This window comes from Cryptomeria japonica, chromosome 9 (genome assembly GCF_030272615.1).
Source record: "Cryptomeria japonica chromosome 9, Sugi_1.0, whole genome shotgun sequence".
Classification (NCBI taxonomy): Eukaryota; Viridiplantae; Streptophyta; class Pinopsida; order Cupressales; family Cupressaceae; genus Cryptomeria; species Cryptomeria japonica.
In genome coordinates this window covers 79,362,817-79,379,238 of record NC_081413.1, presented here as the reverse complement: position 1 = coordinate 79,379,238, position 16,422 = coordinate 79,362,817, and positions in this window count along the sequence as shown.

Sequence of the window (16,422 nt, the reverse complement as noted above, 5' to 3'; positions counted from 1 at the left end):
GATGAGGATTCCAACGATGATAAATCTGATGAAACTGAGATAGAGGAAGTTGTTTATGTGGCTATCAAAGATGGATCAGATGAAGAAAGGTATGAAGAAAAAGCCTTAATATCTCACATAAATAATAATGATTCTTGGATCATAGATAGTGGATGCTCACATCACATGATAGGTGATAAACACAAGTTTGTTAAATTAGAAGATTATGATGGAGGTTATGTAAGATTTGGTAATGATGCACCATGTCCGGTGAAAGGTAAAGGATCTATCACACTTCTTGACAATGCTAAATGTGATGATGTATATTGGGTTGAAGGTTTGAAATACAATTTGTTGAATGTATCACAACTAACCAATATAGGATACCGAATAGAATTTCAGAAGGGAATTGTCAAAGTTCATGACAAATATGGAAAGTTAGCTGCTACCGGGACTCAAACAAGAGGTAATACATTTCATCTTGACTCAACTCGGAACAATTGTCTGTATGTAAAAATAGAAGATACCTAGTTATGGCATAAAAGGTTTTGTCATGTAAATTTTGATAATCTGATCAAAATAAGTAAGAAGCACTGAGTAGGAGGTCTACCAAGCTTGGAAAAACTTGAGAATTCTATGTGTCGAGGATGCCAGATAGGTAAGATGTCAAAATCAAGCTTTACAAGTAAGTCCTACACTTCTAAAGGAATTTTAGATTTTGTACACACTGATCTTTGTGGTCCTATGAAAGTTCAAAGTTATTATGGTGATAAATACTTTATATTACTTGTGGATGATTACTCAAGGATGATGTCAATTATGTTTTTAAAAGAAAAATTAGAAGCCTTTCAAATGTTCAAATGGTACAAGGCAAGAGTTGAAAATGAAACAGGAAGATAGTTGAAATGTCTTAGATCTAATAGAGGAGGAGAGTTCACTTCTGATGAATTTAACTTATTTTGCAATGATCATGGTATAAAGAGACAAGTGTCTGCATCGAGAACTCCACAGCAAAATGGGATAGCTGAAAGAAGAAACAGATCTATTGTAGATTGTGCCAGAACCCTGATGATAGAAAAGAGGGTACCTCAAACATTTTGGAGAGAAGCAATAAGCACTACAGTTTACACCTTGAATCGAGTACAACTAAAGAAAGAAACTTTGAAGACACCGTATGAAATTTGGTATGACAAGAAACCTAATGTAAGTTATTTTAAAATATTTGGGAGTAGATGTTATGTTCACAAAGATGACAGAAATGGAAAGTTTGATCAGAAAAGCGAGGAAGGAACATTTCTTGGTTATTCTTCTAGAAGTAAAGCATTTAAATGTCTGATCAAATCATCTAACAAAATAGTGGAAAGTGCAAATGTGAAAATTGATGAATTTACAGAAAGAAATGATGAAGGAAATTCCAAAGAACCAGAAGATTATGAAGAGTTTGTATATGTTCAACCGAGAAGTCCTACCGAGAAAGTTGATGAAGAAAATAAAGAAAATACCCAGTTATCGAGTGATGAAGAAGATCATACAGAGCCTACCGAGCCTCTATTAGCCAAATATGTCAGAAGAAATCATGCATCAAGTCAGATTATAGGAGATAAGGATGATCCAGTAATGACAAGGAGCAAACTGAGACAGAACACATGTCTGATATCTGAATTTGAACTGAGGATAGTAAAAGAGGAATTTAGCAATGAAGATTGGGTAAATGCTATGACAAAAGAGATTGAACAAATCAAGAAAAATGAAACATGGACACTAGTCCCAAGACCAAAAGAGAAAAATATAATCGGTACAAAGTGGATTTTCAGAAACAAGCTAAATGAAAAAGGTGAGGTCATTCGGAATAAAGCAAGACTAGTCTACAAAGGTTATGCTCAAGAAGAAGGAATAGACTATGGTGGGACTTTTGCACCTATGGCAAGACTTGAGGGAGTAAAAATATTGTTGGCATATGCTACTTACAAAAATTTCAAGGTATATCAAATGGATGTTAAATCTGCATTTTTGAATGGTATACTAGAAGAAGAAGTTTATATTGAACAACCTGAAGGATTTATTGAAGAGAAGAATAAAGATCGGGTATGTAAGTTGAACAAAGCTTTATATAGCCTAAAACAAGCACCTAGAGCATGGTATGAGAGATTGCACTCTTACTTAATCAAAATTGGTTTTATGAGAACAAGTGAAAACAACAACATGTGCATGAAGAATGATGAGGACAATGGATTACTGATTTCAGCCATATTTGTTGATGATATTTTTTTTGTGGAAATGATTCTTTATGCAAGAACTTTGGAAATGAAATGTGCAAAGAATTTGAGATGTCATTAATCGGTGAAATAAAGTATTTTATAGGTTTACAAATACTGTGAGTGAAAAATAAGATTTTCATTACTCAATCCAAGTATATAAAGGAAATCTTGAAGAAATTTGGAATGGAGAATTCTAAACTTGTAAGTACTCCTATGACTACCAATTGTAAACTATCAAAGAATGATGAATCTGCATCTATTGATGAGACACTTTACCGATCTATGATTGGAAAGTTGCAATATGTAGTTCACAATAGGCCTGATATAGCACATGCAGTAGGTATAGTTGCAAGATTTTCTGCAGATCCCAAAGAAACCCATATGACAGCAATCAAGAGAATTTTCAGATACCTGAGAGGCACTGAAGATTATGGTTTAGTATATAAAAAGAGGAATGATTTTGATTTAAAAGTCTATATTGGTGTTGATTGGGCAGGAAACATTGATGACAGAAAAAGCACAAGCGGTGGAGCTTTCTTCTTAGGTGAAAGACTAGTAAGTTGTCTTAGCAAGAAACAAGGATGCATTTCATAGTCAACAGCTGAAGCTGAATATGTCGTTGCAGCATTGAATTGCACCAATATAGCATGGATCAAACAACTGTTGGAAGGTATGAATGAGAAAGTTACCGAGCCAACTTACTAGTTACCGAGCCAAAGAAAGTTGTGATGGAATATATTAGTTCAACTGAACAAATAGCAAACATCTTCACAAAGCCACTACCAAGGGACACTTTTGAGTATCTCAGAAGCAAGTTAGGGGTCCTACCCCTATCTTCTACTCACTAACAGAGTTCAGTGAAAGCATCAATTCTATGACTCTACAGAATACTATTTATGAGTTGATGCTGACTTACACACTTTAGGAGGTCGCCTAAAGTTGTGCAAGAAATAGTGATTGAAGACAAGATGCTCTAACCGAGACTGAGATGATACATTTGTATATGTTTTAGCTGCAAGGAAATTAATTCACAAGGGAAGAAATCATGAATTAGTTTTACTTTTTGGCATTGTTGTCAAAGGGGGAGAAGACTAATAGGAGAAGATAGGAGAAGACTAATGACTGGGGGAGAGAATTTCAGGTGAAATCAAGGATAACAGGAGAAGATTAACAACAATCTGAATCTGAATCCCTTGGAATAAATCAAATTGGTATTGCCATCAATGCCAAAAGGGGAGATTGTTGGCATTTCAATAAGTTTGTTGGTATAAGGATATTGAGAAGGTTGTTGGAGACTATTGATATAACTGATAAAGGATAATTACTGTCTTAATAATAATATTATTGTCATTGATGTCAAGAAATTGATTTTCTGATTCAGTATGATGTTGCCATATCTTAAGAAGTATGTTTTGATAAGTATAAAGATGTTGGTAAGTGACACAAAATGAATGAGAAAATGTAGGGGAATAATAAGTTATTCAATGGGCAACTATTACCGAGTTAGATAGTGATGAGATTTTGTTGTTTTGATTGTTTTGATATCCTATATATGTGTACTCATTGACTGAATAATAATAAGAAAAGATTTCATTCAGTAGATGAATATAGGTTTAATATTGTTCTATGTTATCGAGCAAGAAGCTAGTCGGTAAACCCCAAGGTTATCGATATCGGTTAAAGAAGGTAGAATGTCTACCGAGTGAAGTTCAGTATTAACCGAGCAACAACCAAGAAGTATCAGAACGCATTGGATGAATAAAAATATTATTAAATGAAGGATGACAATGAGCTAGAAATGTATAGATGATTGGTATGTCATGCAAGAAGTTTGTTGAGGATCTATGACAAATGAAAATACAAGAGTTAGATCTACAGTGCAGATTGAACAATCATAACCTAGCACAAGTACCAAGGAAGGAATACAAGTTCCAAGGTGAGATAAAACATTTTTCAGATTGAAGGATTCAATGAACCTAGTCAAGTTTGATGATTAGATGGCTAAGATTAGTCATGGGAAATGTGATCAAGGAGATTAAGCGGTTAGGAATTGTTTATAAATAAGGAATTGTTGATGAACAATGTATGCGGGCAAATAGAAGAACAATGATGCTGCTGTAGTGATCACCAAGCACAGAAGATTGAAGATCTAATTGAAGAACAGATTGAGAAGCCCAACAAGGAGCAAGATAAGTCTTACGACAAGATTATTTTGAGCACATAGAGTCTGCTTTAGCATTTCAAATGTGAAGTTGCAGATATATTTTATTACTGTTATTTTATTTTGTAAGTGATAGAAAATCTCTTAACCGAGTGGACCTAACAGTCTTATTTGCAAATCCTCTAGCAAGGTAACATTCTAGTTGAGTGTTTGAAATCCTTTGACAATATCACTTCTAACAAAGTGCAAGATTCTAACAGATCCGAGGGAAATCCCTTAACCGGGTCACATCTAGCAATGTGTTTATGTAATCTGTAACAGGATTGGCTTTTAACCTAGCATACTCTAGAAGGGTATATTTCTTAGTGGGTTCGAAATCCCACAGTGGTTTTTCCCTATTTGGGTTTCCACGTTAAATCTGGTGTTAAATGTGTTGTGATGTTTTAAGGTTATCAGTTAATGAGTTTGAATGATTTACAGTCTTGGTTGCATATTGAAGTAAAGGCTACTGAGGTTGAATATGATGATTGGTTCTTCTGTTGGTTTTGTATTGTAGAGTTGTGATTTTTGGCTTGTATTGCTCTGGAATTGATTCATTATGTTGACAAAATTTTGGAGAGTGTTTGGGAAGTTCATGTGTGTCCTTAGTTCGGGTGGTTCATGATTTGAAACTTCACAAGTGTATCTTTCAGTTTGTTAGTAAACTATGTTGGTGTTCTTGAGCTCCGGAAGAGAGATGATGATGATTCTAGTAATTTGAGTTGTTACAGTTTTTGTGGTGGAATTCACATTGCTTGTTGATGTTTTTTGATCATTTTCTATGTGTGTTGTTGGTCCACATTGATCGTTGTGTGTGCTATTGAAGATTTTATTGGTCCGATAGTATTCTTCGCGATATATGACATTCTGGCCGACTCGATGATTCTTGCATGTTGCAAATGATCTTGGCAAGATATTTGGTGGTGTTGCATTTTCAAGGTTTTGATTTAGGTCCATGCTATGTCCTTGCTGACATTGTATTGGTTTGCATATTGCTTTATGTATCATGTGATGTAATTTTGTAATTAGGTCTTATGAGTTGAGCTGACCTTGAAATTAAGGTTGATGATTTGTATAAATAAGGGTAATAATCATGTAAGATTTGTATATACGTTCTTTGAGAGTGTTGTATGTGTGAAGAAGCAAATTGATCTTTTGGAAGTGTGAAGAAGAGTAGAGAAGAGTGTTACAGAGTAGACAGTGTACTTAACCAGAACTGTGATCAGGCATTTGAAGATGCTATTCTTTCAGTTCATGTAATCTGGAATGGTGTCCAATCTTTGTAAGGCAATTAGTTTTCCTTTCTTTCTTCGGGGGTTGTATCCCTCTCTTGTAATTGAGAAGTGAGCTCTAGGCAGTGTGCCTAAATGCATGTACATTCTCCATTGCAATATTTACATATACTACTACAAAGTATCATCATATTGTGGGTAGGTTCCCATCATGGTTTTTCCCCTAACCGGGTTTTCCACGATAAAATCTGTGTGTTATGTGTATTGATGTTGTGGTGTTTATCTTTGTTATTGTTGGTCTTGACCAGATCTGAAGTTGTGGTTAATTTGTTAAAGTGTGGTGAAAATTGATTCACCCCCACCCCCTCCCAGTTTTCCTTCATTGTTGTTGCCAACAAGATGTTCTTAGAAAAAGTATATTTACTATCTATCGATCAACTTGTACTAAGAGTGAAACTTCTAGGAAAAATGGCATGGATAGTCTAGGAGACACTCTTCTAGCATTGATCAAGTTATTCTTATTTTAAACTACAAGTCATATATTGTTAGTGAGGACTTCTCTCCAAGTGATTATATCATCTCTAAGATATTGAAGTTAAAATATTTGAGGTAGAAAAAATACTCTTTCAGTTGGGGATGCAAATATAGATACCCTCTCTCAAGTCTTGCTAAACTTGGTGTTTAAATTAGGTATATAGATTTTTTTGAGGCTCTCTTGATGGTGTTGAGTTGCTGAAGTAACGAAGACATGTCCCATTTGTCTTTGAACTATTCAAAAAATAGGTCTCCCAATTGGTCCCATGAGGCAATGCAGTCAGAGAAAAGTGACTGGTACCAATCTAAGGCCTACATTTGAATGCAATTGGTAGCAACCTTAACAACATTTTTTTTCTTGTGACATAATGCACTATACAAATGTCTATTATGTCTAGTAAACATTATGCCATGGATTTTAAATCTCTTCCAATGAATTTTAGGAGGACTTAAATCATTAGCATCAAAAGGGTTCCAAGTATATTATCAATGGATACAATAGCTAAAATCACATCATTGTGATTGTTTAATCATAGAAAATGTTACCTAAATTATCGTATTTTTTCCAAAAGGGCTAAAATGTGGAATGGAGGGAGATAAAGCATCACATAGACACCTACTAATGGAGGACCTTTGACTAAAATATTGAGTCCAAGGTTCTTCATTAGAAGGTGACCTTCAAATAAAGGTCATTCTTGGTATCATCAACATATATAAAGTTGGCATTCCCTTAAGAAAATAATTCAATAAATTGCTTCAATTGAAGGTTACCTTCTAAAGAAGAAAAAAGTTGAAGGATCCTGAATCAAATGTTATTTCTTTCATTGAAGGTCTAGTGAATATGACAACCACATTTTTTTTTCAAGATCTCCATTTGAAGGTCCTTTTATCAAACAAAAAACATTCAATTGAAGGTTGTCCAACATTTAAAACTCATTTTTTCATAATAAACCACAAATGAGACAAGGCGATATGCCTCTACCCATGAAAGATAGGGAATGGTTGATTGAAGGATGAAGGTGATTGAGGAAGGTAGTGCAAAGGTGGAATAGGTGAGGGAGAATGATGGATCAAAGATGTGTTGAGCCTTAATAATAGGGGATGGAGACATATTAGAATTAGAGGTAGTGAGACAAGAATTGACACTTTGGTTAAGGGGAGGGTTTTAGGTTTACAAACAAGGCAATTTTGAATGGGATATCCTTCTTCAAGTATAAGTAAACATTAGCCATTTTGAGATAGGAGATGGGTTTGATTTCAAAATTAGAGCTAAAGAGTTTGATTATGTCATGAAGGGGCCAATTGAGGTTTAGTTCAATGCAAGCTCATGGTTGACATGTGACTAGAAAATTGTAGATGCATTATTTTTGTACTAGATTTTCCTTCCAAGTTGATTAAAATTCCATCTAAGAAAAATGATGGAAAACAGTTCATTGAGATATAAGAATTCAACCCACATTGGATACTTTGACTTAGAGGATTCTTCCAAGTGAAAATCAAAATCTTAAGCTTGTAAGTAACTAATTTGGCCACAAACAATGTAGGGACCATCTTGTAAAATGACTTTGGGATGTTGGGTCAAGCCACACATACAAGAAATATAACCCTCCCAATGGCCCTAATGGTTGAACTATTATTCAAACCTTGTTTTGCAAGTTAAAATTTGGCCATTTATTAAAATCTTTATTTGTTGAACTCCTCTAAAGAAAAACCAAATTACTTCACTTATATTACATCTTGAATATCCTTAGGAAAATTAGCATTCAAGAACTTTACCTATAACATTTCCTTATTGAAGCATGTTGCCTATGGGTTATCCTTTTGTTTACATCGACTTCCTTTAAGAAGTTTCTAGTTTTATTAAAGTCGTTAGCAAAAGTGTTGTGAGGTTTGGGGTTAAGGTTTGCTAAGCTTATAGGATATGATATAGAAGAGAAGTGAGTTGGTGAGTGGAAGGTTAGAGTTTCTAAATTTAGGGTTTCTATCACATGTTTAATGGTAATTAAAGGACAAAAGTGAATTGCTCTTGAACAAGTTAATGGAAGTTGCAAGACAAAGAGATAAGATGTGCTGCTTGAAGTTAAATTTACATGAGAAAACACATTAACTTTTAGAAAGACCACAATAAAACACCCTTCTTTACATGAAAATCATCAATAAAGATGGTGAAAAGATATAAGACAAGATCTAATCGCTCTATAAGGGAGAGGACCCAAAACCTGTATGTGTTCCAATGACTTTGATAGCAGTTATTGATTTAATACCCACACTTGTTGATTTAATGCCCATACTTGTTGAAATAATGTCCAATGGCTATGATAGCAGTTGTTGATTCAATACTAATAGTTGTGACTTTAAAGTTGTTATTGCTGATGATGACTACCTATAGGTATTAAAAACAACTAGACATGTGATGCCACATTAGCTATACAAGTATTGGTCTCTCTTTTGCAAGACCATTGGTCTCACCTTTTTTTGGGGTATTTTGGTCACCTTGGAAAAAAGCATGCTGATGTGGCATCATATTTGATGATGTGGCCTTGAAACTTTAGTTATGAGGAAGGGACTTGTCAAGTAAGTTGTTGCAAGAGAATGAGAGTGATTTAAAATTTCCACGTAAGATTTTGAAAACTACAATATTAAGATATTCAACTACCGAATCCTCTCCCCTATTTACCCCTCAAATTGTAAGAATTCATAAAAAGTATTAAAGGGTCCAACCCAACATGTGGCTTCTCACAAGCTTTTTTCTTTAAATATGAATGTGAGATCAGCACACTTGGTCAAAAGGAGGTGCCAAACGTTGAAATTGGTGGAGGCATATCCCACAAGACTATGATGGGACAAATGACTGCCGTCTCCATCAAAAGACTGAACACCCTAAAAGAAAATGTGAGTTGAGTGAAACTAAAAATTGAAAATAAATGCAGACAAACAGAAGAGACCTCCATTAAAAAACTGGTGGGTATGCGGCTGTGATGGGACAAAAGGTGTACCTCTTCACGAAGTTCCCACCTCATTTTAGTTGAAATTTGTTTTCTGTTTAAGTACTGGGCCTCGGTAACAGCCCCAACACAGACTGAACATGGAAGGAGAAAAAAATATTAGAGATGACTGCCATAAAGGATTGGTGATATACCACCTAACAATATAAAGTATACCAACTTAGTACCTAATTGTAAAAGTGAAACAGGTAAATAATCATTGCTTCAAATTGTTCAATGGTTTAAATTAAAAGATAGTAGTTGTAAAATTTTTACAGTTCATAGTTGATTTAGAGTTTATTTTCACAGTTTATAATTGATTAAGAGTTTTTATATTTGATTATATAAATATTTTTTATCATTTAAGATCATATTTTATGATCTATCATGAGAATGAGGGTAGTCAAAGAAGATGAAACAAGATATTAAGTATTTTCACAGTTCATAATTGATTTAGAGTTTTTAGATTTGATTTTTAAATATTTTTTTATCCTTTAAGATCATATTTTATTATATATATGAAAATGAAGGTAGTCAAAGAAGATGAAACAAAAGATAGGTATTTTTCATAACATTTTGATTATATTTTTTTGGGTAAAGTAAGTGAAGAAAGAAAAATGGATGATAAAATATGATCCAAGACATTGATGAAAAACTCTGATAGTAAAATCCATACAATCTTTAAATATGATCCAAAATATTGATTAAAAAACAATGATACAATCAAATCCTAAACTTAAAACTATTATATTTACTAAACTTTCATTTGAATCTTTGAATTTACTACCTAATTGTAAGAGTGAAACTGGTAAATAATTATTGGTTCAAATTCATTTTTAATTGTTGAATGTTTAGTTTAAGAATAATCAATTAATTTTGACATAGATGGTATAAAGTTTGCACAGTTTATAATTGATTTTAGAGTTTTTCGATTTGATCATGTAAATATTTCTTTTAGTTTAGGGTCATTTTTTATGATCTATCATGAGAATGAAAATAGTCAAAAAGAGGAAACAAAAGACTAAGAATTTTTCATAATCGGATCATAAAAATAGTATCCGGAACATTGAAATGGCATTATATCATACTGTAGGCAGACAGAAGATGTGGCTATTGTACTCAAGAAGTGGTGGAGGCAAAATGGCATTACCTCATGGAGTGTTCAACTTACAAGGATATTCAGATCAATTACATTGAGACATTAATCGTGAACACCTTGAGTGATCTGTTTGAAGAAAAAATAACAAGAGTTGCAGATTCCTGATCAAGATATACAGTAGAAGATCCAAGATGCACGAGGAAAAGGAGATTTAGTAGGCACAATATTATGGGTTTTGCATGCTTATCTATTTGCTGGATATCCGTAGGTCCCATAGGCTGTTTGGCGACTTATTAAAAACATTCATTTATTCATTCAACATTGAAACAGTCAAATCATTAATTTTTCTAAATACGATCCGAAACATTGATGAAAAATCACTGACACAATCAAATCGCTAAAACACAATCTAATCCGTAAACTTCAATCTAATTCAATTTAATAAACTTCAATTTGAATCTTTGAATCCTCTTTCCATGCATTCACTACTAGACACCTATGTGATCCACAACTGACTGCATTCTACTTGTTCATCAGGCTTTGTTTCAGGACTGTACCTGATTTAGTGGTTACTCTGCCAGTATAAAGCTCTGAGACCCCTCGGACAGAAGCAGAAACGCAGTGTATTGTCATTGGGTGGTCTAATCAAATATCTAACATCTCAGTATAACTCACATTTTATTAAAGATAACTGATGCTACAGATCTGCTTTACTTTTGTGCCCTTTTGATATGGGAAAGTTCAACCTACCTACATTTCAAAAGCAACAGGTACATGAGAAAAAAGTGAGTTCCATCCATCATTAGGTAAACTGGTTCTCAGTATGCACGTGTAATTACAGACAAGTGGCATATTCTTTACTTAGGAAACAAAACTTATCATAGCAGATTTTTTACCATAATGTTTCCTTAATAAAGGCATTAGCTGTCATTATGAAGTCTTAATTTAGATGCCCAAATGCCTAGAAATGCACAATGTCCTTGATTTGATCAGTTTTCATTTCTTCCCCAGGACGAAATCAGAGGAAGCCATTGGCAAGTGATACAAATCTACAAGTGCTGTTGCTTTCGCTAGTGTTTCCTGTCGCTCTGTCTTCTTTATTTTAGCCCTGTTATATTGAGATTGTGGAGAATGCCTCGTTTTGAATTGATAATATATTAAGAGATGAGAGATAAAGAATTCTTAGATTCATTAAAAATTTCATATTTGTCAATTTGATCCACTAAAAATAAAGAATCTATCAACAATCCATTACACGAAAACAGCGTGCAACTACAGTGTTAGCCCTGTTTTATCATGGATGTTGAAGGGAGATATCTTGTGACAGGGGAGGGGCAAAATAATGAACCAAATTTGGGATGGCGCTCACCAGCAGTGGGTTTGTTCTTTGGAATGGCCAGTGTACTGGTTCTCGTTGGCTTTGCATGGCTCATTCTTGTTTGCATCGCCTGCAAACTGGTCGGTGCTAATCTAGGACGAGGTGCTCTGCAGGTCAACCTTGAATCCATGGCGTCTGCCCATATAAAGCCTGAGGTCATATGCTCCCATGTTCAGGAACAGAATGAGGAAGTGCTTGTGATTATGCCTGGTGAGCAGGAACCCACTTTTCTGGGCACAGAGCTTTCCTGTGGGGGTCATTCTGCAGAAAACAGAGGACTGTAATTTGACAACTAGAGGTATAGTTTTGGGTTTGATGGAGATGTGATTGAATGTAGTTTTCATTGTTGAATTTTCATCAGTACAAGTTGAAAAAACAATCTCTTGAGAGTCTTATGGACATATTTATCTGATTTGCAGTTGCATTGATGCATCAGTAAATACCCTGAAAGCAAAAGCTGTCACTTATTCTCAATATGATTGTTTGCATATCAACATGGAGATCGTAACCCAAATGACAAAATTGCAGGCGGGGATTCCTGTTCACAGAGGGGACGCTTCTATTTCCTAGGCGTGTAGCTTGGCCAGGCAGTTTTACATTTTTTATTTATTTTTCGACGGATGATTTTATATATGAGTATCAGTCTGAAATCTATTTCGCTGAGACTACAATGACAGTTTCATTTTTTTATGATGTGGAGATCTTGGACTGAGCAAGACCTTATTTTTTATTGAAGATTTTATATATGAATATCAGTCTTAAAGTTGAAATCTTTTGCACTGAAACCATAATCACAGTCTCATCTCTTGTGATGTCAAGACCTAGACTCGTAAGACTTGATCGCACATTCACAGCCTCATTTTTTGTGATGTCAAGACTTTGGACTCAGCAAGACTTTATAGTTTGATAGAAGATTTTATATATGAGTACCAGCCTCTAGGATGAAATCTCTTCAGCTGTGACCACAGTCGCAGCCTCATCTCTTTTCCTATGTCAAGGCCTTGGACTCAACAGGACTTGATCTGTCCTTGAGCTATATTTAGGACGTTCAACTTCACCAATAGATCAAGGACACATTTATGATGATAGATGTATCCACTTTTTGTTGATTGTATTCTAATATTTAGTAAGGGTATCAAATGTATGACCTAGATTTAATTATAAAGATCAAACAACATGAATAACTAATTACATGCAAAATTAAGAGTTAAGAAATTAAGTGATTGGAAGAAGGTTGAGGGGTTTATTTGTTTTTAATGAAGCCTTGAGCTTTTTTTTTCTAATTAGTGCATTGTGATAAGTAATTAGTAATCAACATTAGAAGTTGGATATTGGATTTGTATTTAGGTAGTGTGACTATATGTGGAGGGTGGGCAAGATCATTGGAGTACTAAAACACTCACTTGTAAGCACATTCAAGCATTGTTAGTGATCAAGAGTTGTTGGTTATGCTTCACTATTGTTATTTGCCATCATAGGGAATGTCAAAATGTCGCTTTAAGACAACCACATTGCTCGTAATTGTTTTAAAACTCAATTCAACAATTCCATAGATGTGAGGATTTATAACTTTATCCTACATGTGTAAACTCTTGTTGATACAATAATTTAGTTCACCATATATTTGCATGTTTTCTTCAATGAGAAAAACATACCCTTCTTCCATAATGGATGACAAACTAATGTTCTTTATGCTTGAGGGCACACTAGGTACATGTTTATGGTTAGATTTACAATTGCCTTTAACTTGCAACAACAATGAGAAATCTTGCAAATGTGGGACATGGTTTATACTTGGCTACCTCCAAGATTTTAGAAGTTGTCTCTTTGTTTGATTCTTCGTGAATTTTAAGGCTTTTGGAGGGAAAGGGAAAGAAAATAAATCTTTAAAATTATGCTAGGTTGATATGCTGAGTGATATTTTATCATTATGTCAATGATGAAGTAGCACAATATTAATTGTTTGAGAATAATATTCATTTCTTTCATCAAAGAGCATATACACGCATGACTTAAGACTATTCATGAACATCATTTATCAAAGAAAATAAACTAATTAGTGATTAATAACAAAGAAGAACAATCTCAAGACATATATGTGGGCACACAATATCATATTCTCTTCATTATTGAATTGAGAATAAATTATCAATGGTACAACTTGCATATTAATTCAATATTCAATCAATTCTAAGAAGCACTCATTAAGACCTAAAATGTCTATTGATTTTCCTCTTTTCCTTCGACCAAAAGATTCCTTACAAATAGATCCTTTCATACATCTCTATTTATACACCTTGATGATAAACCACTTGACACTACAAAATTATAACAAAGGTGTGAGTTGACATTTATTTAGAGAATTTTGGTTAACTATAGATAAAAAATTAGGAAATCCCTCAACCTTTGAGATGCATGAGATTCACATTCTATATTTTAGAGCTAAACTTGTGTTGTCCATGCAAGCTAAACACTATAACTTGAGAATGTGAGGATAACATTTGTTCATACGTGAAGCACTAGGAATTTTATGACTCACTAATCTTCAACCAATGGCATAATGTTTTTACTTTTTATGTTGACAAGAGCTCCTCAATGCACAAGCCACTGGATATACTCTATTAATGATAAATGGTCAAGAATCGTCAATCTCTTTGATGAAAATATGGGGCCTATCATTAGCTTGTCACTCAACAACTAGTGGCGCAACAAGGAAAAGTGTAAGAATTATTCTACCCCAAACATTTTATAATAATGATATGTGTCTATTTTAAATGTTTTATGGTCATGCTACGTATCCCTTGGATATTTTTTCTACTTTTAACAAAATTAGACCCACTAGCTTGCTAAGTTATCATTGACAACCAATGACACAACAATTTTCATCTTTTGATGCTATCATTTTTATGAAGGTTCACTAGCCCTATGTTCCCATGCAATTGATTAACTCTATTTTCTGCTTAAATTTAAAGCAGTTAAGTATTCCCATGCAAATTTAGAATCTTTGGATCTTATTTTGGTGGAGTAGCTATTGTTTAGGGATTAGAAATAAGTTGTGGAAGAAAAGGGGGGACTGAAAATAAGCAACAACTACATATTAGCAAAAATGCCATGTGTCTCCACAAATTTTTCCCCTTTTCTTAACATTCTAATTTTTTTTTCTTTAAATTTTAAGTGCATAAATTATTATTTATAGTATTAATACAAATTTAAATGGTTTTGTTTGAAAATAAGCAAAAAAGATACATATTCATGGGGTCACCTGCTCCACAAATAATTCCTAAAAAGATTGAGCAGCGACTGCTAGCCAAAATAAGCTTAGAAGTCGCATGGGAACATACCCCAAGACAATACCTATACCATAAAAGATCATCACTCACTCTTCAATTTTTATTCACATTGAGCCCAACAATTGACAACTTTGACCTTTTCACCAATAGTATAAAATTGTGAACCTAACAATATTGCATTTCATTTCAACGCATTGTGGCAACACATGGGCTCCCTGAGAATACTTGCAACTTCATATGTTAATTATGATGGGCCCTACAAAGCATATGAATTAGATTTTTTAGTCAATGACACAATTTTTGAAACTTGCTATTGTCATGTCCCCTTTTTCAAAAAGTAGAAACTTATTAAAAATAGTAAGTCCCCAATGTCCAAAAATTTCAAGTTGGGGTCATAGGATAGTTTTAAAAATAAATAAATATTAATTTAATATATTATTTGTTTTGATAAAAAATATATTTATCAAATAAATAAATATTACATTAATGTCTTATTTGATATCATTGGTTTTTGGAATGTTTCCTTAGCATCTTTGGGTATCTTTGGCTAAATTATGAATTTATTTTCCTCACAAAATATTTTTAATTCAAATATATGCCCTCCTTTTAGCATGGGGATTTGGGAAGCTTCACTTGGACTATTTGTTGTCTTTTAGTGGTAAATGGAAGTTTTAGTAAAGTTGGCAACTCATGGGGAGTTTGTGAAGGTCAGGGTACACTTGGAAACATGAAAGTTTCCTTTTCTTGGGAGTGAGATTTTCCCCTACATGAGTTTTGAAATTTATTTCATATATGCATGTTTTTGGCTCCAAGTTTCATCATTCTACACTTTATATATTTTAACCATGCTTTTCTTGTTCTTTAGTGGTTGTCAAACAAATGGAGAGGGGGGCTATTAGATGAGATGCTCACAGTTTCTAGGCAATTGAAGGATTGGAGTCAAAGGAATATCAGGTTACCTAAATATGGGAGTCAAGTATTAACAAAGAGTAGTCTCATCCAGAGATTACCCATGTGTTCAAAGTGGAGTAGTTTATTTGTAGTTTTCTTGCAAGAGATTTTCTAGTAGTTGGTGTGTGATTTTTGGTTTTTGAATACTTTGCATTTGCAAAAGTTCATGGCAGCCTTAAGGTTGTGGGGTTTCTAACATTTATATGTATTTTCAGTATTTTGACAATAAGAAATTTGGTATGAAGTTTGGTCAGTTTTCATAAAAGTAGGTGTAGTTGCAATGTGTATTGTGGCTTTGTAGCATCATAAATTGTGTTGGAATCAAGGAACACTGAGAGGTGAGGCGGGGGGCGAGGGGGTGAATCAATGTTCATCAAACTTTGATATTATTAAACTGTTCTTTCAACCACTTAATACATTTAATCAAAAGAAAGATGCAAGAACACAAAACTAATAACCGCAACACCATAACACAAGGATTTTTGTACGTGGAAACCCAATTAAGGGAAAAACATGA